This window comes from Gopherus evgoodei, chromosome 16 (assembly GCF_007399415.2).
Source record: "Gopherus evgoodei ecotype Sinaloan lineage chromosome 16, rGopEvg1_v1.p, whole genome shotgun sequence".
NCBI classification, from domain to species: Eukaryota; Metazoa; Chordata; order Testudines; family Testudinidae; genus Gopherus; species Gopherus evgoodei.
Window position 1 is genome coordinate 21,553,811 of NC_044337.1, and position 21,979 is coordinate 21,575,789.

The 21,979-nt window shown below is 43.9% G+C and overlaps 1 pseudogene; it reads left to right on the forward strand.

Annotated features, from left to right (window-relative positions):
- The window catches only part of LOC115636205, a 162,692-nt pseudogene that overhangs the window by 117,116 nt on the left and 23,597 nt on the right, over nt 1-21,979 (forward strand).

Below are 21,979 nucleotides of genomic sequence, written 5' to 3' on the forward strand. Positions count from 1 at the left end.
TGCAAAATGCATCATTGATTGTTCTCATCCTTTCACTATATTTTCAGAACGTGAAAGACTAAACCTCTTGGTGAGGCGTTCAGTGAACTGGGAGTGAGATGCTGTCACGGAGTCACCGGGTGATGCTCTGGAACTGCTTCCCACGAAGCCAGGCAGGACTTTGGGGAGCCTCCTCTCCCTTGGAGCAGACTTGTTCAGGGCAAGAAGCTCACACGGCTTCACCTCCTGGGTCTCTCCTTGGAGCATTCAGCATCCTCTGCCCCTCCGTGTGCTTCCCACAGCGAGCCTGCCCCAGCGGGGTCCTCGGGAAGCCCCTGGGTCCTGCACCCCCACTTTGCAGTCAGACATGACTCTTAGCCAGCCAGTAACACAGAGGTTTATTCGATGGCAGGAACAGGGTCTAAAACAGAGCTTGTAGGTACAGTGAACTGGACCCCTCGGCCGGGTCCATTCTGGGGGGCAGTGAGCCAGACCCCCCACGTCTGCACTTCACTCCTTGACCCCAGCCAGCTCCAGACTCACCACCCCTCCCAGCCCCTCCTCTCTGCTCAGCCCCTTTCCTGGGCCAGGAGGTCACCTGATCCCTTTGTCTCCAAAACCTTCAGCTGGCACCTTTGAAGGGGAGGGGCCCAGGCCATCAGTTGCTAGGAGACAGAGTGCCAGGCATTTAGGTGCACTGGCCCTTTGCTCTGCCAGATACTTAAGAACTGCCATGGGGACACTGAGGCACCAATACAGTATTCAGAGCAAACATTAAGAACATTCCTAGTTCGTCACAGATGCCAACTGCAGCATAGAAGAGAGACAAGATTATAGGCTCTGAGCTCATTGTGCTTTACAAAAGGCCATTTTACATCATACAATGCCCGGGGGGGGGGGAAGAAATAATTTTATTCTAATATTAAAAAGTGGCAGTGAACTTTCTAGGAAAGGCTTTAGTTATCCCTGGGAATATCCATTCTGGATGTTCGTTAGCAGCAACTTCAGCTAAATCTAATTTTCAAAGGGAGTCCTTAACTGATCTAAACTACAATGATTTTCAACCATTTTATATAAAAATCAATATTACTGCCCAATTAAGGGTTCAACTTGTAGATCTCTAGGGGGTTGGGCAAAGAAACTCACCTTGCATCCTTACAGTATTTCTAGTCCTGGAATATCCAGTTTAGAAATCATGATTGAAACGGGCAGATCTTGATAACAGCATGTTTTGAAATCCTTCATGAGCTCTTAGTTGATTCTTATCCATTAGAGTTAAGACATTTTGTGTGTCTCTGCCTCCCGTATGAAATTATTCCCGAATCTTGAAGGAGAGAGTTGACCCAACACATACATACTCATTTCCATCTTCATTTTACTCCCAGGACATTCTGTCCATTTAAAAACTTCTCATGCATTTTTCTTCTACTGCCCTAACAACCTTTCTTAGCGAGGTCTTTAACATCCATCATACCTCCAGGTTACACCTCTCATCTGGAGTCATGGGGCCCCTTAAAGCTCTCTGGGAATCCCAACCCCTCTTCAGCTGGTAGATTCTTATTCAGGATCACACCGATACTAGACACATCTTTAAGGGGTCCCTTTCAACCAACAAATGGTTATCTGAGCCACTCTGAGTATATCAGTTCTTTCTACATGTGCTGCCTCCTCTCTCCTGTTGTGGTTGGGTTAAAGAGTCATTGAATGGTGCAGAAATTAGTTGAAGAAAAACATGTGAGTTCATTAAGGTGATGAGATTAATTTAACTGAGTGTAATTAAACAGCATGAACAAGAAACAGGTAATTCCAGTTCCCTCTGGTTTCACAGAAACTCCACCCCTTTAAGTCTCCAAAGCAGGTCATGGAGTAGCAAAACATTCTGCCAAGGGGACAAAATGATGCATCAGGTGACCATAACAAACTTTCATTGGCTGATCATACCCAAAGGGCAAGAGGGTATTTAACTCTTTCATGAGCATTGCATAGACTGTATTTCCCATGTTCATTTCCAGTCCTAATGGACTCGAGTAGTTCTTCTGTATTTCCAGATGACCTTCTGGAGTTTTATTATCCTCTAAAGTCTCCATTCCTTAAAGCACTTCAGCATTAGAGTCCTGCCAAAGACATCGCTCCCTACCTCATGCTGTGCCTCTCCAGCGAGCATTCCAGTCATATTTCACTTTCTTCCTGTAGAAGATGATGAAGTCATCATCTCTGCATCGCCTCTTATTCCTGACTTGTTCGGAGTGTCATGGCATAGAGGTTGCTAACGAGCACCGTTTCCTTTTTGGTGAGTTGAGAGATTATTCTTATTGCTAACTTTACGGGCGTGCATTCAGATTTTGTGCCTCCCTTTCTTGTTTGAAGTCAGAACAGTTTCGTATCAGAAAGTCCAAGCAAGAACTTGCTGGAAGCCTCTGCTTGTCGGTTAGTAATTCCAGTTTTTCCTTTGTTCTTACGGTCTGCCTCTTCCATCGGCTGGCTCCTGGAACCTTGTTCAGTATGAATTATATGGGGCTTTCAGGGAAGTGAACTGAGAATGTTACACTTGAGCAAGTAGCAGTAGTCAGTAAATTTCATTCCTAACAGTGAGAGTAATTCTGATGACCTCTTCTTAGGCTAGTTTTGACCTACAGGAACAGGTGATGCTACTGTAAAATAAGACTTGTCAAGTGGAAAATGAACAGTATTAATATTGGTGCCATACGTTACGTGTGCTGTTTTGGTTTGAGAGTATCTGGGTAAGTTGAATTACAGTTAAGAAAGCAACTGTCTTGAATGGGCTGAGCTTGAGCCTGGGACCCCAGAGCTGCTGACACAGTCAGTTCTGCTGCTGACTTCCTGTAAGCCTTGGGGAAATCGCTTACCTGCTGCATGGTTTGTTCTCCATCTGAAAATTGGGGGTATAAAAAGTGTGATGAGGATTAGTTAATGTCCTAATTCAAACACCAGGGATTAGTTAACAAATCAAATCCATTTGTTACAGTCTAGAAATAATCTTCAGAGGTAGGCACGTGCCTGACAATCCTAAATTAATTAATGTTTATGAAGTGCTAAGTAATTTTTTAAAATTATTTATTATATTAGCATCATCCTAATACTGTCAGTAGTAAACTTGGCTTGACAGTAAATGTTCCTACCTCCACTGCTTAAAAAAGTTTCATACACGGGGGAAGCAGATCATTTTCTTTATATATATTTAATAATCTGGGATAAATGTTTTCCAGTCATTTTTTTAATAAATTTTAAGGAAGTTTAGTTTTATTTTAGATTAGCTTCCCTGACAGTGTTGCAAAGCCAAGCACATCACAGCCTTGTGCTAATGGAGAATGTAGGAGAACCAGAAAGTTTTGTCTATTTATATCTGCCTTAACTGAGAGTTGACAGTATAGGTTTATGACCAGATGTCACAGGTGGACGGAGAGGGAGGTGAGAGAGAGGGAGTGTAAGGTGACAGCAAAAGAAGCATGTTTTTGCATAAGATGCAGTAGAAGTGAAACTGATGATGAGTCAAGTAGTCTAGCTATCACCGTTTGAGCTGAGAAACAAGCAGAAAAAAGAAGGCAGGCCATCAGTGGCGAAAAGGAAATTAAATGAATAATCTGAAGTGGGATAGCAACAAAATTCACTTTCGCCCCTGTGATTTTTATCCCTTTTCTGATACATATAAGGGGTTTTAAGGGAATAGCAATGCTGTTTGTTTGTTAGGTCTGACCAAACTTCCCAACAGCAAGTGCAAAAAATCTGCTTGCTGCTCATTCACATGCTTCCCAAATCTGGATAGTCCAAGGAAGGTTGGTGAAAACATGAGTGAACACGAAAGCCATTGCTTTCTTTGCTATCCATGTCTGCCCACTGGCATCTCTGCTCTATGATAATGTGGCTTTACCCATTACACCTAGGGAATCGTCTTTCAGATCCAGTTTGCCTGCACATATAATCCTCCTTCGTAGACTGTTACTTCAGTGATTTCTCAGGCCATGCGTGTCATAAAGGAGAGATTTGGAGGTTTTAAATTAATAACATGCTGAACACTTTTGGACAGCAAATAGTGTCCCGAGATACTGTGTGTCTAATCCCCCAAATCACCTCGGATCTAGAGCCAATAAATGCTCAAATGAAGGTATAATCCAAGTATTTCTACGAGCTGAAGGATGATATCCAACTTACATAGAAACTCAGTAGCTGGTGAGGAGCGGGTGGCATTTGATACTACTAAGTACTTCTGTAAATGTCACTCCAGTTAGCTGCCTGTAATAACACACGCCTCTTCCACAGAATCTTTCGTTTTAGGACCTAAAACGATTTACAGACTTTAATTAATGAAGCCTCATAACATTGCTCTGAAATGGGCAAGTAGTAAGCCTATTTCACAGACTGGGAACCTGAGCAACAGAGTGCTTAAAAGTCCAGGGTTACCCCGTGAGTCTGTGACAGAGCTGAGACTAGGACCCAAGAGTCCTCCTTTGTCTTGTGTGCTTCACTCCTACAGAAAGGAATAACAGAACTGCTTCCCACCCGCCCCCTCACAAGTCAAGTCACTAGTACCCAGGCCATCCCTAAGGGCTATTCCATTTCCAGATGGGCAGACACAATAGAAGGAACTTTCAGTAGAAGTAACAAGGAGAGTGGTAAAGTCAAAGATGGTCTCTGGCCCCCTAGAGCCTGCCTGTCTACGTCGTAGACAGGGAGGCAAATATAACCATGCACTTTGTATGGACAGGTGCTGGTGACAGTGGCTCATTCATGGGTAGATGGAATATCCCTGCCAAACACCATGGTCTGGGTGGGTAAGAAACACGCAAGCCTTTCCTGATCCGTAGCCCTTGGGCTAGCACTGGGGATGGGAGAGGGGAAAGGGGCAAATCCAAACTGTCATTTGTTGTTCCTTTCTATCACATACAATTGATTTGGCTGTAATCTTCTGACAGTAACAAGGATCCTAATCTGTTGGCGGGGGGATCATCTCCTTCCAACAAAACCCCTCCCTCCCATTGCTGTATTTAGCCTCTTCACTGAGATCCAGGGGGTGCCAAACCCTTTGCATTTGCTGTGATACAAACAGTGCTCAGACTGCTTCAAAACTGGAAACTTGGCTGCAAATTTGAAATTGGAGCTGGAAAATAATGTGATTCTAACCCATCTGTATGTTTTTTGGTTCTGGGCTCAGATCAGAAGATGGAAGTGGTTTTGGATTGTATGCGACTGAAATCTTGGGGTAAGATCTTGTGAGAACAGCTCATAAGACTTTTGTGCAAACAAATCTGGCTCCAAACTCTAGTCCTTGTTTCAGCTTACCCCAGATCCAGACACAGTCTTCTTGGCCCATCTCTGATCTGCTTCCTTTGCTCCTCAGACTAAGAGTTCTGCCCTGTGCGTTTAGAAGATGAAGCAGTCGAGCTATAAAGAAAAAGGGAGACAATTGTGCAGCTTGATCTGAAAAGCCACCATGGTGCTAGTCAAAAGTGTTGTGACACTTACAAAGAGCAACTCGTGCTATCCGTTTGAGCTGTAGGCTCTGGGGGTGTTTGGCTCTGCATTGGAATAGCAGCCCGAGGGGGAGAAGAAGGCAAGGGATTTCTTGCTGCTGTTTTCAATTTAGTCGTCCTGCTCTGTTCTCCAGCCATGTACATGAGAAGAATCATTAATCTGCCTGTTCATAGTTCTGATCATTAAAAATGCAAATCAGCCTCTTCATTTCCATGTCATCTTGAACCCGCTTTGGAAACCACTATAATCAAGTGTCTTCTTTATGACAATCCAAAAAAGGAGTCTGATCAAAGGAATCATGTGAGAGCTTTCGTGCAAAAGGGGATAACACCAAAAGACTTGATTGCTTCCTTGAGAAGCAAGAGGCAGCATTCTGCAATGACGGCAGCTAGCTAATTGGAAGCCTTGGCTACAGGTTCTGAGAGCAGCGAATTAGCTGCTTCTGGGATTTTGGCTGGAGGCGCAGGTTACATGGCCAAAGCTCAGGAGCTGCATATGGGCACCCACGCCAATGGAGATGTCACTTATCAGGCATTTTACCCAATTCAGGAGGGTAGACACAATCCGTCTCCCTGCAGTAGTTTAATATGCGGCTCAGCGAGCGCCTGCTGGAATTACGGCTGTTAGTCATTTCTCACGGATCCCAGCTGATGGCTGCCTATGGCAAAAGCAAGGAGAGGATCCTTGCTAAGGCTCAGCCCTTGCCAAGACCTGATTCCAGCAAATTGCAAATCACAGGTGTGGTAAAGGCTAAGAATTGGCAAACAAAGCACCTCTAAGTTACACTAGTTATTTTTCAGGCACATTTTTTTCAGACATTCAAAAGTATAGGTTGTCTCAGCTTTAAATTTCTTTGCATGCTAATTAGCAATGCCCTCCCCATAACACAGTATACCCTGTAATTTGCCTTTGCAGGAAGTACTTTTCTTTAAGCTACCTGTTGTTCCCAACCATGGTCTCAGCAATGTCGTCATACTGGTGAGCAGACGTTGCTTGTGAAGCATGGTATTAGAACAATATTCACAAATGTTTACGCACCATGATTAGTTTCTTTAATCTATCTGATGTTGGGGGGCGGGGGGGAGCTAGTTTTCTGTAGCATTCTGAAATCCACTTGTTTCTGCATGGATCCGGTGTTCAGTAAACACCACAATAGCTCGTTGAGATCCTCTCCTCTTTCAAAAGTGGTGAAGCACTGGTGGTTTCTCCAGGCCAGTGATATTGATGAGCAGAGTCACACACAGGATGTTAAGTGGTTTTGTAACGATAATCGGGCTAACAGATGTTACAAGCCCCCCAGAGGACATGGATGAGTCAGAGCCCTGGAGATTCCAGGGCCTAATAAAACAGGAAGTCTGAGCTTCCAGTTCAACCTCCGCTCCCTTGCGCTATTCAGCACCCAGTGGACCTTTATCTGAGAGGCACTGGGCAGTGTCATCTCTGCAGGCATCCCACGAAGTGGGTATTCACCCACGAAAGCTCCTGCTCCAATGTGTCTGTTAGTCTATAAGGGGCCACAGGACTCTTCGCTGCTTTTACAGATCCAGACTAACACAGCGACCCCTCTGATATCTCTGCAATTGGAGATGTGACTGTCACCTCACCCAGGGGCAGCCTGGGAGCTCCCTACTGTCCCCTGGCAGCTGGAGCACTGAGTAGATTTGAAGAGGAGGCTCTGTCCTGCTAGCGGTGCGACACCTGTCTGAATAGATGTGCAGAAGGAAGGGGAGGCCACTGTCCATGATGGAGACCGTGGAGTTGGGATGTTTGGGTTCTGTGCTCTGGCTGCTTTACTACAGGCTGCCTGTGTGATCTCAGGCAGGTCCCTTTTATGCTAGTTTCTTGATCTGTAAAATGGAGCTGATGTGTTGTGTCTCATGGGTTTCTCGCAAGGCTCCACTAATCAGGCTGTCAGAGCGCTGCAAGATCTGCAGGTTAAAGAGAAAGGCAGATTAGGAATCAACCCCATCGTGTGGCACTCTGATAATATGGCCACTTCCCTGCATCCCACTGTGCTTTTGGGTTATGGATCGTGCATTTAACTGAAAAAACACATTTTTATACTAACTCAGTGCCCTAATCTGTAGCCTTCCCTCTGAGATTCCCCAAGTGCTTTATAGATCATTAATTTAGCCTCATCACTCCCTGCTTCTCCCCTCCCCCCCCATCCATATTTAACACATCAGGAGGTTTAGTGAGGCAAAGTAACTTTTTTTGTTCCCAGTCACAAAGCAAGTCACTGAAGGAAGTGGGAAGTCGTGATTTTCAGTTCTGTACTTTAGCCCGAAGCGCAGGCTTGCTTTCTGCCTTAGGAGTGTCAAAGCTGCATGTGCCTGCATCGCTGATTTGTATACAGTTTGTATTTAGCTGCTGTGCATTTCCTTTTGTTCCCATCCTGCAGATGGGTAAATGATGATGGCTCCGTCACAGGGCTGTTCTGGAGTTTAATGAACGTAGAGAAGGCACTTGGAGATCCTGAAATGGAAGGTTCTATAGGAAATGCCAATTGTTATAAGCAGAAAAGTCCTGCTGTTTAACTATGCACCTTGGTGACTGTGAGAAATGAGTGGTTAGAATGGGCTTAAGTCAGCTCGTTTGCAAGTTTATCTCAAAGAAGAAACCTGCACCTGACATGGCCTGCCTCCGTCCTTCTGCTGCTCTGGCATTGGGGGTGTGTTTTTAATTGTCCTTTGTCTTTTGTGCCCTTTGCAGAGTCCCCCCCAGAGAGGGCTGGGCAACGGCGCAGCATGCCCAGCGGGGTCATGGAGAAAAATCCCAGCATGGAGCCCACCGCCACAACGCCATTCCGTGTCACGGTAAATGTCTTAATTACCTCTCTGGGGTTTGACCAAGAGGAGAGGGTATTTGTCGCTGTTCATGCTTAAAGATGAGAGGGCCGGGTATGGAAATCTTCGATTGCTTATTTTTACATAAAGATGCAGATGCTAGTAGCTACTATTAGAATACGCAGCTGTAAAGGCCTTCTCAGTAATCTTCTGAGATTTTAATTTAAACCGGGGACTGTCTTTAGATTTGTATGCTGTTTCCCAGTGACTTCTGTGGAAGTGCAGACTCTTGGCCTTGCCTTGAAGATCAGATCTGAGATCTTCATTTCCTCTGTTAGAATTTGCACAAAGGTATTTGTTACTGCTCCCCTCCTCGCCCCAACTGAGTCAGCTCTTCTCCATAACACTCGGTATGTTTCTTTTTTGTATGTGTTCTAAACAGATTGCATTATGTTCTGCCTACAGGATGGGCTTTCTGAAAGAATAATATAAAAGCCCAGTAATTACATGGGTCAGAAACATGCTCTGTTGACAAATAGGAGGAACAACAGTGGAAGCAAAATAAACTTTTAAAACTAGACCGTAATGATCCAAGAGAAGCTATTTTTTTTTAAAGTATCCTCCTCCTGGCCCCATCTGTAGCTAATGAAATGGAGCATGTATGTTGGGGACTGCAGGATTCATAATCAATTGAGGGCACCAAGATCTTTGGAGTAACCTCCAATAGCAGTAATTTACGAGGAAAATCTTCGCAGCTCTCTGCAGAAGGTGTAAGCTTAAAGTGTAACTAGCTGGAGACTGATGCACCAGATCTGTGCACAGTCTGAGGCACTTCAAGGGGCACACTTTCAGGAGTGGGGTGTGTATTGTGCCCAGATAATAAAGCAGCACACAGACCTGTACTCTCAAAGCTGACTTGCACAGTATGTTTATGCATTTTCGCTGTGTGCCCACACATACTCTACAGGATCGCACACTACTAGCACTCAGATTGTATGCGGGGGAAGGACATGGTAAGCCCAGATATGCAGAGCCAGAATTTCAAAGGAAGTACAATGGGTACAATCTCAAAAATGCGAGCACAACCAGCTCACCTTCAGAAATCCCCGCTGATTCATAGCAATTATCTTTGAGAATTCCTGGAGGAGAGGTGAGGTCCTAGAGGACTGGAGAAGGATAAACATAATACCTCCCTTTAAGAAGGGGAATAAAGGGTACCCAGAGAATTATAGACTAATCAACCTAACTTCAATATCTGGAAAGATACTGGAACAAACTATGAAACAATCAGTTTGTAAGCACCAAGAGGATAATAAGGTTATAAAGAATAGCCAGCATGGATTTGTGAAGAACAAATCATGCCAACCAAACCTAATTTCGTTTGACAGGTTCCTGGAATGGTAGGAAGCAGTAGATGTGAAATACCTTGATTTTTAGTCAGGCTTTTGACACGTTCCCTCATGACATTCTCATAAGCAAACTAGGGAAATGTGGTCTGGGTGAAACTACTATAAGATTGGGGGCACAACTGAGTGAAAGACCTTACTCAGGATAGTTACCAATGATTTGCTGTCAAACTGGGATGGCATAACTAGTGGATTCCGCAGGTGTCAATCCTGGGTCTAGTACTAATCGATATAATGGAATGGAGAGTATGCTTGTAAAAAAATTAGATGATGCTAAGCTAGGAGGAATTGCAAGCACTTTGGAGGACAAAATTAGAACTGAAAATTACCTTGACAAATTAGGGAATTGGTCTGAACTTAACAAGATGAAAGTCAATAAAGACAAGTACAAAGTACTTCACTTTCGAAGGCAAAAATCAAATGCACAACTACAAAATGGGGTATAGTTGGCCAGGTGATCATACTGCTACAAAGGATCTGGTGTTTATAGTGGATCACAAATTGAATGAGTCAACAATGTGACGCAGTTGTAAAAACGGTCAAGACCTTGCTGGGGTATATTAACAGGTGTGTCATATGTAAGACACGGGAGATAATTGTCCCGTTCTATGTGACACAGGTTGGGCCTCTGCTGGAACACTGTGTCCAGTTCTGGCACCACACGTTAGGAAAGATGTGGATAACTTTTGTTGCTCTCCTCTGGATTCTCCAATTGATCAGAGGTTTAGAAAACCTGACCTCTGAGGAAAGGTTTAAAATATGGGGAAGTTTAGTCTTGAGAAAAGACTGAGGGGAACCTGATGATATTCTTCCAGTATGTTAAAGGCTGTTGTAAAGAGGATGCCCTTCAATTGTTCTCCATGTGCAGTGAAGGTAGGACAAGAAGTAATAGGCTTAACCTGCAACAGTGGAGATTTAGGTTAGATATTAGGAAAAGCTTTCCAACTCTAAAGCTAGTTAAGCTCAGGAATAGGCTTCTAAAGAAAGTGATGGAACCTCCATCACTGGAGGCTTTGAAGAACAGGTTAGAAAAACACCTGTCAGGGTGGTCTAGGTTTACTTGGTCCTGCCTCAGTGCAGGTGACTGGACTTCTTAAGGTCCCTTCCAGTCCTACATTTCTATGATTCTGTGCTGCACTGGTAGCTGTATGTCTAGGGAGTACATTTTGAACATGTGTGTCCTAGTTGTGTGAGCGCATGTGGACCTTTTTGGGTCTGCATACTCTAGAGTCATTATACATGTTAGTACATAAATATATGTGGCCACGTTCATCTGTACTGTGCTATTCATAAACTAATTACTCCTGGGAGTAAGATGTGGTGATAAGAGCAGTGACCAGGAATCAGGAGAACTGGGTTCACTTTCTTAGCATTGCCACTGACTTGCTCTGTAACTTTTGGGCTAGTCCCTTAACTTCATTGTGTTAGGTCCTCTGACACTGAAATGAGAATAATGGGGAGAGAACAGTTGCAAAGCTCTTTTAAGATCCTCCTGTCAGATGACAGGCATTCGGTAAGGGAACAGGAGTATTCATGCATGTGTGCAATGTTGTGCATATCTGCAAACTGCATAAGACACGGTGACGTGCATTATTTAGTTGTGTATTCACATACAGCAGTATCAAATACTCCAAAGCAATGCATGTTAACTCCAGTGGCACCATGAAGGTCATTTATGTTTCATCTGTCTATAACTGAGTTCAGCTGCTGCAAATTCCTCAAGTTTATCAAACGTATAAAAAAATTTCCATTTACATTCATCTGCCAAAGTGGGTATTCACCCACGAAAGCTCATGCTCCAAAACGTCTGTTAGTCTATAAGGTGCCACAGGATTCTTTGCTGCTTTTACAGATCCAGACTAGCACAGCTACCCCTCTGATACATTTACAAAGTATCTTTCTTCTAAATGGCCAAGAAAGCCTCAAAACAACAACAAAAAACTGAGATAAAGTTCCAGACTTCTAATATCAAATTTAAACTAATTGATTCTAATCTCTTTAGAATTGTACTGCCTCAGCAACTGATCTGTACATAGTCCTGAATCCAGAGTGTAAAAACTCCTCCTCTCCGGAGGAGCTCACACAAATACAAGTCCTATATCTAAACCAGCCAATCATTTCTGTAGGTCATGAATACATTGGAACAAGTAAACAGAGCTAAAGGAATCTCAGGCTATGTCTCCACTGTACGTGGGAGGTGTGATTACAGCACCTGTAGACATACCTCAGCTAGCTTGGCTCTGACTAGATCAAAGCTAGCTTGAATAATAATAGCAGTGAAGCCGTGGAAGCACGGGTGTTGGCCACACAAGTATGAACCCAGGTCCTGGGAGGGTGGGGCTAGTAGATCAACGCTAACTTGGATTTGTCTACGCTTGCTGCACTTCCTAGTTTGCAGCCTAAACGTAACCTTACACACCAACTAACTTATGCCAGTGTTCTTAAAATCTGAAGCAAAATCAGTAACCACCAGGCTGCCCCATCTAAACTCTTTTTTTCTTGTGGGGGAAGTTCTCAATTTGCTGAGCTGATCTCTTATTAGGAATAGAGCCTAATTTTGTCTGTTCTGATGCTGGACTTCTAAATAACTTTTTAGACTTTGGGTATTGTGCAAAATGGCTTAACCATAAATCCCTGCAGTGCTGCAGAGGCCTCATAGGAAAGTCCTGGGGAAATTCAAAGAGGATTCTGCTGATTCCATATGCTGTGGTTCTCTTTCAATCTTTTATTGTTTGTCACACTGGAAGCAAAGAGAACCTTTTGTTGCTGCTCCTACTGCTTCTACCCCAGCTGAAGCCCTAATCCTTGATTTGTAGCACACATTGGGCACAGTAAAGATAGCATATTGTCACACCAGGAAGATGAGCTCAGGTGAAGGGGGAATGAGCCCACTGGGAGCAGAACGCCTATGCAGAAATTCTGCTTCCATCTGCATGTCCTTACGCTCATGCTCATCGTCCTGCCCTTCAAGGCTCTGCATGACTCTGCCCCATCTACTGCTCTTCTTTTATCTTTTTCTACATGCCACTTCTCTCCATACGCTCCTCTGCATCCTCTCTGCTAATTACTCTCTTTGTCTTCATCTCCTTAGGCCATTTATTTTATCCCTTCCTTCTTTCAAATTATTTTTTTAAAACCTATTACTTGCAAAGCCACTTACATTATTTCCCTTGCCCACTGTATCCCTGCACTGTACTGCTGGCCTGCGTATCCTGGTTCTCTGGGGAAGTCGTAAGCTCTTGGAATCCTGGACCTTGTCTTTTTGTGTGTTCTGTAAAGTACTGTTCTACATAATTAATGGAAAATAATGAGGTATGTGAAATACTAAACAGGGTGTAGGATATTTGTTAGCATTTGCCGGGAGGCATGAGCGATTGTTAGCATCTGTGAAAATTATATGGTTAAAGGCACCGGGAGGGTGTGTTCCATACTTTATCAGTGTCTGTGTACAGAGAGATCGGCATCTGTGAAAACGCTCTCCCTGGAACTGGTTCTCCCTTAAGTAACTTTTGGTGTAAGTGATGTCCATCTTGCTTCCGTGCCATGAGGAGAACTAATTTCTTCTCAAAGACCTGCAAATCCATTCCCTAATCATCCACCTTCTTGCTGGATGCAGGCTGCGCTGGCAGAAGGTTAGGCTGATTAATCAACTTGCTGAACCATCTCTGTGAACTCGGGGCATGTCCTGCAGAAGAAGGAAATAGCATTCCCAAGAAATGGGAAGACCAGCCAGATAACCAGGTTACTTCTTTCTTTCTTCATTTTTATTCTAGAGTTTTTAAAACTGCGTTGATGAGTTTTATGCGCTGGTACCTCCTCTGCACTAAGGAAGCTAAGGGAGAGAATCTGAATCCATTAGGATATTTGTAGCTGAACCCAGCAACCGCCTCTGTCAGCATTGGTTTGATTTCAGCAGCTTTCTTTGGAATGGACATCATTAGGGTGGACATATTTACCAAGGGATGCTGCTACATGATTGATGATCATGTGAGTGCAAAAAGCTTCAGTGGCATAAGGACTTTACCAAGGATGGACATAGACTCATAGAGTGAACATCCAGCCAGATCATTTTAAGGTCTTAGCTAGAGATCAATCTGTGTGGTGCTTGATCTGCAAAGATGCTGTGTCCCTCTGGGTTTTGCCTTGATGATGTAGGAGAAATCTTTTCACTTATTCACAGTTGGTGGACATGTATCTCTATTTCTTCTCTTTCTTGTTCAAATGGAGTGCATCTACTGTATGTTTCCAGAGGCCTGATACCAGTCTTTAGCTGGTGCGATGGCCTGTGTGAGATGTGGTGGCTTGCTACCAAAACCAACCTGTGCTCCAAAATCCATTTGAAATTTTAAGAAGTGTGTAGTCAGTAAATACACCCTTGCTAGAGAGAGGTATGGCATTTTGTCTTCTGCATTACACAGTATGCTATCATCTAACTTCTGTTTCTTCTCAGCCCTCGGAATGTGACTTCCATTAATACGAATGATTTCATTACATGCATAGTTTTTATGGCTGCCCAGATTTTAGCAGATGTCAGACAGGAGAAATATATTCTGCCTCACCTTCCTTCATTAACCAGAAGAGGAGCATTAGCAGTCAGGTCACTCCTGCCACTGGGAATAGTAATTAGTGCTTTAGTTTAGTGGTAATGGGATTATTACTTTTCAGCCTGCTGCTGTAGGCTTTGATGTTGTAAGCTTTTCATATTTTACAACCGATTGTTCTTCCCTGACATCTCCATCCTTCTGCTCTGGAGTCTCCAAAGGCCCGATGGGCTCAGGAGCCTTTGAATTCAGAGACTTGGGCTTTGTTGCACTTTCTGTTGCTTGCATTCGTTTGCAACTCCGAGCGATGCAGAGTGGAAATGCCCCCTGCCAGCCTGCCTGAGAATGGAAGTGGTGGAGGCTCTACTGTGGCTCTCGCAACATGTGGTGGTGAATGAAAGGCTGGGGGATGCTGGTTCGAGGCCTGGAAGTGCTGAGCACCCTCAGCTTCCATTGATGTTGGGACCTTTTGAAAATCAAGCCCGTAATGTCTCCTCCATGTGTCCAGTTTTTCCAACTATCTGAGAGAGAGAAAAAAACCTAGCTGACCCAATAGATAATTTCCATCCCTGATTTTTATGCTTGTATGAGTCTGTGCATATACATATGCAGCATCCAGAGTTAACTGCACCGAAAATCATAGCAGAATCCTGTTCTATACAGTGACATTCTTCTTTTCACCTTATGTCAATATGATTTTAATAGAGCATCTCAAATGTGAAAAACCCTCTCACCCAGGACGATTCATATGCTGCAAAGTTCTTAATTTCCTTCTTTGTTACCCACCTCCCCAACACTGTGCTATGGGAGCAGAGTGCAATCTGATGCCATCTTATGAATCATGATCTGAAAGGCTTTGCCTTATCTAAGGGTCATTTGCTGCACATTGGTGTGTCCCTCATAACTAATGCAATTCCAAATCTGTCAGGGCAGATTTGTGCAGTGTAGGCTGTAGAGATGAGTACAAACCTCTCCCCCAGGACTGAGTTCCCAAAGGACATACAGTGTGTTAAAAATAGTCTTACTGCTCACATCTAGGAGACTGGAGCTCAGATTGCTATTAATGGCCAAGAGTCCCCTGAGTACTCCAATGAAGCCACTGAGGAATGTGGTCTACAGTGTCCTAATGATTGAAAGTGGCACGTGGTTACAGAAATAAGATCATAGAATTTGGTGCACTGGGTATACTCTTGAACCAAGTCCAGCATCCTGTCTCTGGCCAGCATCTGATTTGAAAAACAACCAACCATCATGTACAATACCCAGCCAATTATGCAGTGCTGTACATGGAGTTGGGGATTCCTTCTTGTCCCTTGCAGTGATTAGCTAATGCCCAGAAGCGTGAGATTTCATCACACCATCTCGGCATACAAAGGCTGAATCCAGGCCTCGCTGAAGTCACTGGAAGCTTTTTACATTATTTGACATGCTCAAGTACCCAAGGAGGTTACAGACTCTGATCACGCCCCCAGTTAGCTGAAGACAACTACGAAGTTGAATGGTTTTGATGAACCCTTCTCTGTTTAGTGTGTGCTTGCTGACAACAGGAGGAGGAATCATAATGAGCATGTCCACCATGAAAAGACCGTCTAAGGACAGGTCTGTTGTGCTCACTTCCAGGTGCTTTTTTATCAGCCAGTTGACAAATCAAAATAATAGGGGCCGAAAGGATTGGTCATTAGTCAGTCATCATTTCAAATCCAACCCAGCTTTGTAGTGACCAAGAGTTGTTCACATCTGATGACTGGTTGGTAGTGGGCAAGGGTCAATATTACAGAGCCCCCTGCCACAGTTGGCAGGAACTGGTGCTGCTTTTGGCAGCCCCAGCAAACTAGCCAAGGGAAGAAGAGAGACCGACTAGACTCCTCTCTCCTCCCTAGAGCTGGCTCTTTGGACTCAGTGCTTAGACCACTCGCCTCCTGCCTGATAAGTCAAGCCTGCGGCTGCCTGCAATGTACCTGTTCTGTGGATAAAGAGAGGCCTAGGCCAAAGTCAAATTTTACTGCATAGAATCCAGAGAGCTCAGCGGGTGGAGGGTTTGACACTGAAACCTGCATTATTGTTCAATAAACCAGCCAAGCAAAGGGCCTGGAACCTGAGGAACTCTACTCGAAACGAGATACTCACTCTCTGCATGCAGGGACATTGTGAGTGAGGGCAGAATAACAGTGTGTCAGAGTGTAATTACATCAATCCCATCTCATTAGGATACTGCCATCTATTGGTCACTTTTATTAGAGCTTGGTTTCATTAAATTCTCTCCCTGGCTGCCTACGTGTTCCTGGACAGGCAGCTGCACTGATGGGAGAAGGTCTGACCTGCTGAATAATTTCTGAAGCAGTGAGAGAGTGGGCCGAGGAATTGGAATGATTTCTCACTGTTCAGTGACTTTGTGCTGAGGCTCACTTTCCGACAGGGTAAATTAATAGGTCAGATGTGTAATCTGGGAAGCTTTCAAAAGGCGTTTGAAAGCAACTCCATTAAAGTACATATTCTGCTTTTCTGACTGGGCTAGGTGAAGGGTCCTCTCTCCTCTAGGTTGAATATCCCGCATCTCCATAGACACTCTCGCCCTGTGCCCTTCTCTACACTCCCCCAGCCCCCAAAACCCTGATGTTGGATTTAGGCTTCCCTCAGCATTCATTCACTGCGCTGTTCCCCCATTCAGAACTGTGCCTGATTGTGATTTTCTGATATGAAAAGTCTGACTTGGAGTCAGTTCTTGTAGACTCTGCTGAAAGGAAAAATATCGGGCAGAATCTTCCAGACAAAGTGCTGCTCCTAAATCATAAGCTCGAAGCCTCATCGGTTGTAGAAACCAAAATATTTAGTCTGCCGGCCAGGAGCTTGGCGGAACATGCATAGGGAGTGAAGAGGTTGGAAATGGACAGGGATCTCTTAGCAGAGCTTACTGGCGTTAGTGCAACTTGCGCTAATGACTGTGTGCTGACCAGTACTCTCTCATTGTTTCCTTGTGCTCCCCATCGGCCTGTATCTATCCATTGTTGTTTTGTCCTACTTAGATTGCAAACCTTTGGGGGGAGGGCAGTCTTTTTTGTTCTGTGTCTGTACAGTGTCAAACACAGTGGGGTCCTGGTCCGTGACTGGAGCTCCTACCTGCTACTGTAATACAAATAAATAACATTTAATTCATAATTTTAAAATCTGGGGTTGACTGAATGGGAACTCCAGTTACTCGAAAGATCCCCCTGGGAAGTTTTCCTGGATCCCCGTAGGAGCTGTTTGGAGAGCCCATTTGAGGAACTCTGCCCTTAGAGGACGCCTTGCTCTTCCCATTTTGAATTTCATTCAAAAAGCAGCTCCAGCAGTTCAAACTCTTTCTGTGTCACTCAGGTCCCTTTGCAATGAAGCAATTGTAAGTCCCAGAGAAACCTCCCCAGGATTCCTGCTTTTTGACCTGTTCATATCTTTAACCTGTCTCTTTATGCTGATTGGGTCCAGTTGAGCTGGACATTAAGGAGCATCTGAAATGCAGTGTGGTAGGAGTAGTTTTAACATTTTTCGTTCCTCCTAGCTGGTTTATAACCCCATGATAAATTAAATATTTCATTAAGTGCTAACGGCAGCGTTCCACTAAATAGAAAATCCTAGGGAGATGAAAGAAGCACTCTCTATCCTTCTCCTCCCTTGAACATAATCTTAAATGACGGGTCCTGATTCAAGCTGGCTGCTGTTGACTAGATATTAAAGGATTTTTTAAGGTTTTTGCCAATGTATAATGTACACTATTTGCCATTTAGTTTCTAATAATTTTTCTAAATGCACTCATGTAAATTATACTTTAATAGCTCAACTTTCTTTGGAGAATTTTCCTTCTGATATTATGAGGTGGGCTGACTAGAATGAACTGGCGCTTCCCTCTGCGTGAACACCCTATCTCTAATTGAAATGTAATTGTTTACTAAACCATTCGAAATAGAAGGGAAAATTACTATCATTTTGGTCTGTGGCTGCATACATTAGAGCACCCCTTTTACTGAGGATTGAATTTAAGGAGAATAGGAACATTATCACAGATGATATATAAACAGAAAGCTATTATCATTAAACTGTCAACTGCAACTGAATTTGGATAACGAGTGTTAGCAGCGGCAAGAAATTATATGTAAATTACTTTGAGGATTTATCTGTGAATTCAGTCACTGTTTTCTGGAATGGGACACGCTCTGAGGCTTTGGCTTTTGCGGCATCTTTGGGTTGGGAAACAAAAGTGAGGTCATCTTGATGACCATTTTTGGCCATTTAAGGTTTAAGTGGCACTGTTTTGCAAGAGTCAAGTGTGTTAACCTTGCTGTCTGAATCCTCCTTAGGTGATTATAACAATATTATACATTGCACTTAAATGGCATTTTTCATCACAGATTCTGCAAGCTGTCTACAGAGTGGATATGTATCATCAGCCACAATTTACAGTTGCGGAAACTGAGGCAGCGTGCAGTTAAATTAAGGAATTTGGCCAAGAAAAGTCAGGAATAGGTCTCCTGAATTTAATTTCCTTATGTCTAACCGCTAGTCTTAGCTGCTTCTAATTGTATCTCGCTTCTCTGAATTCCAGCTACAGTTTCTAGAGGATTTAGTATTCTTCTCAAGTTTAATACTGGCCTATGGAAATGAATGAGTGGAAAATCTGGCCTCCCAGTTGTTGTTCCCAGACCAGACGTGTCCTAGCTTCCTTCACCTCTCTTCTGGTGGCCAGTGACTTCAAACTTTCTGACTTGTTAATAAACTCTGAACTCTACTCCATTCATATAAATCTGTAGGCATATTGCACAGCTACTGCTCATCTTGTGTTGTGTGTACTTTTACAATACACTGGTCAAATGCAAAAGTTAGGTTTTGTTTCAAAACTTACAAAAACTGATATTAAATAGAAGTTAAAACATTTTACTTATTTAATGCTGGCATTAGAGTCACAATGCAACAGACCACTCAAAGGACAGTTATTTTACTTTTATAATCTGTGGTGTAAGTAACAGGGAAATAATTTTATTTAAAAAATGCATCAGGTGATTGATTTGAATCTTGCCACGTACCTGTAAAATTTTAGAAAGTAAACCTTTGGTTTCTTGCAGCTCAGGGAGCACTGGCAACCAATGTGGTTCAGGGTATGTGGGACTGTCAGATTTCAGCACAGGGCTGCTGCTGAATCCACTGTGGATTTATTCTGTGCATCAAACAGGAGACAGCAATGACAGGATAAAAGACATTGTGTTATGACCTGTTTCACTGGCAGGATGTTGCAGGGCAGAGTATGGGTGGTTTTTTTTTCTGTTTGAACAGAATGTGTTCCAGGGAGGTCTCATCGGGGCTTGCAGTTGTCCTAAGGAAGCTTTCACAGAAAGGAAGAGACCCTAGGGCTTATTGATGCAGCCAGCTTAATTCACACAATAGGGCCTATTTTTTTAAAGCATTAGTAACCCCCTGTTTAGGGGGGAGGGGGAGAGGAGATGTGTGTAGGCTGATTTGGGAATGACATCCCTGGAGACTGGCTTGTGGGGATTGGAAGTGGCCCAGCACAGTTAGCATCTAGTGGCTCTAGTGTCTGCATCAGATGAGTTAACAGTCTCGGGTCAGTGCCCCCTGGATAGGGATCCGCATCACATGCTAACAGACCTGTAGGCTCCCTGATTTATCTGCAGCTCTGGAAGCCTCAGCCCTGAGGCTAAGAGGAGGAAGGTCATACTAACCAATCTGCCTGCTCCCACACACCAGGAGGGGTTGAAACCCATTGCGGAGGACAGCGTGTGACTCTTGGTTTGCTGCTTCCTCTGCTGTTTGGTCGATGGATGCACAGGCTTCAGTCACATTTCTGTTTTTAATTTTTTTCTCACAGGTGATTTGGTTGTGTGAAATTGGCCCCTGGAAAGCGTTGCGTGTGTGTGTGTGTGTGTGTGTGTGTGTGTGTGTGTGTGTGTGTATATATATATTTTTTTTTACTGGTTTGTACTTTATTTTGTTTGACTGTAACAAATGGAATCAAAGCATCACTCTCTATCTGACCTATGAGTCCTCATCCTCAAAGGAAACCTGCACAACACTTTCAAAAGACAAGCCCGGGAGCTTAAAAACAGAACTCTGCTAGACACTAACAATCATGATCTTAAAAGACACTGAGTTTAGGAACCCACTAGCCCCCTCTTTTTGTCCTGTGACTGCAGAGGTGTTAACGGTCCACTCTACCTTGAATGGCCCCTTACAATATGTGCTGACTACTTATGCGGAACAATCTGTTCCACCTTGGATTTTGCTGTGACTCTAGGAATTCCTTTCTCAGACCTGCCGCTCGCACCAACAGAAGTTGGTCCAATAAAAGATGTTACATACCCCCTCCCCTTTTCTCTCTGTGTAATCTAGTCATGTTCACTTGTACCTCAGCACCACTGATTTTTAGTTCTGTGATCAATTCCTCTTTATCTGTCAAGACGAGGTCTCATATAGCTTTCCCCTGTGTTGAATGCATCACTGTTTGAGTTTGGAAATTGTCATCTATAATGTTAAGAAATCCCAAGGATGTCTGAATACTGACAGCATGAGACCTGCCGCATGTGTCATGCAGACTGAGTCCCCCACATGATTACCCAGCTTTTCCCCCCTACACATTATAGATATTAATTGAAGACACTCGTCATCCTGTTCCCTCGTGTGATTTGGTGGTCTGTAGCAGACACCGACAGCTGCCCCATCTTGTGCTTTTTTTTCTATTGTTCCATGATTTAATGTATGACTTTGATCCGTCTATTACATCCCCTGTCCTTCTTAGATGGATTATTCAGTGCAAATCGGAGGTGTGTGGACCGAGAGACATTGGCTGGGCAGCAGCCCCATGTCTGCAGAAGTTTGAGCTTTTGGGACTGCAGCAAAAGACCCATGACATGGATGTGGCTGATCCAGGCCAGTGGGGCTATAAAACTGCAGTGTAGATGGCTCAGGCTCAGGCTCAGGCTACAGCCTAGGCTCTGAAACCCTGCAAGGCAGGAAGGTCTCAGATTCCTGGCTGTGGCCTGAACCCAAACATCTTCACTACTGTTTTTAGCCCCACAGCCCAAGCCCAAAAGCCTGGGTCAGCTGACCTTTGTGTGGGCGAACCTCTGTGGTTGAACGTTTTGCCTTCTGCAGGAAGATCAAGGCTGGAATCCATCAGTAGAGTGGTGGCCTCCACTCTGCTCTCTCCTGGAAAGACATGGGCTATGGGCAGATGCCGGGGAGAGGATCTTGTGCTGCTCCAATGACATTTTTTTCCATCCTCCTTCAGACATCTCCCCTCCCTCACCCCCTTGTCAAAACCATTGCAGCCATGCCAGAAATACCAGCTGTTCTTGATAAACTACCTTTCAATGAAAAGAGTCCATGGGGAGAGTAATTCAAAGTTAGGGTATACATAGGGCTAATAGGAAATGTTAATTCATATTTCACTCTTTTTTGATCAGTGTGTATTGAATCATAATTCACAATAATATTATTTGGCATTTCTGTGGCACCTTTCATCCAAGGCTCTCACAATGCCTTGCAAGCATGAATGCATTCAGCCTTACAACCCCAATGCGATTGTTTAAACAAAGTTTTATGTATTTTACAGATGGGAAACTGAGGCACAGAGACTTCCCCAAGGTCATGCAAACTGTCTGTGGAAGAGCTGGGACTTGATATCAGGGCTTTCAGATGCCTGTTTTAACCAGGAGAACTAATTTACACAGTGATTTGAAAATTAATTAATGGGAAAAACTCTCTCAGATAATAGGATTTTTTTTCTTTTGAA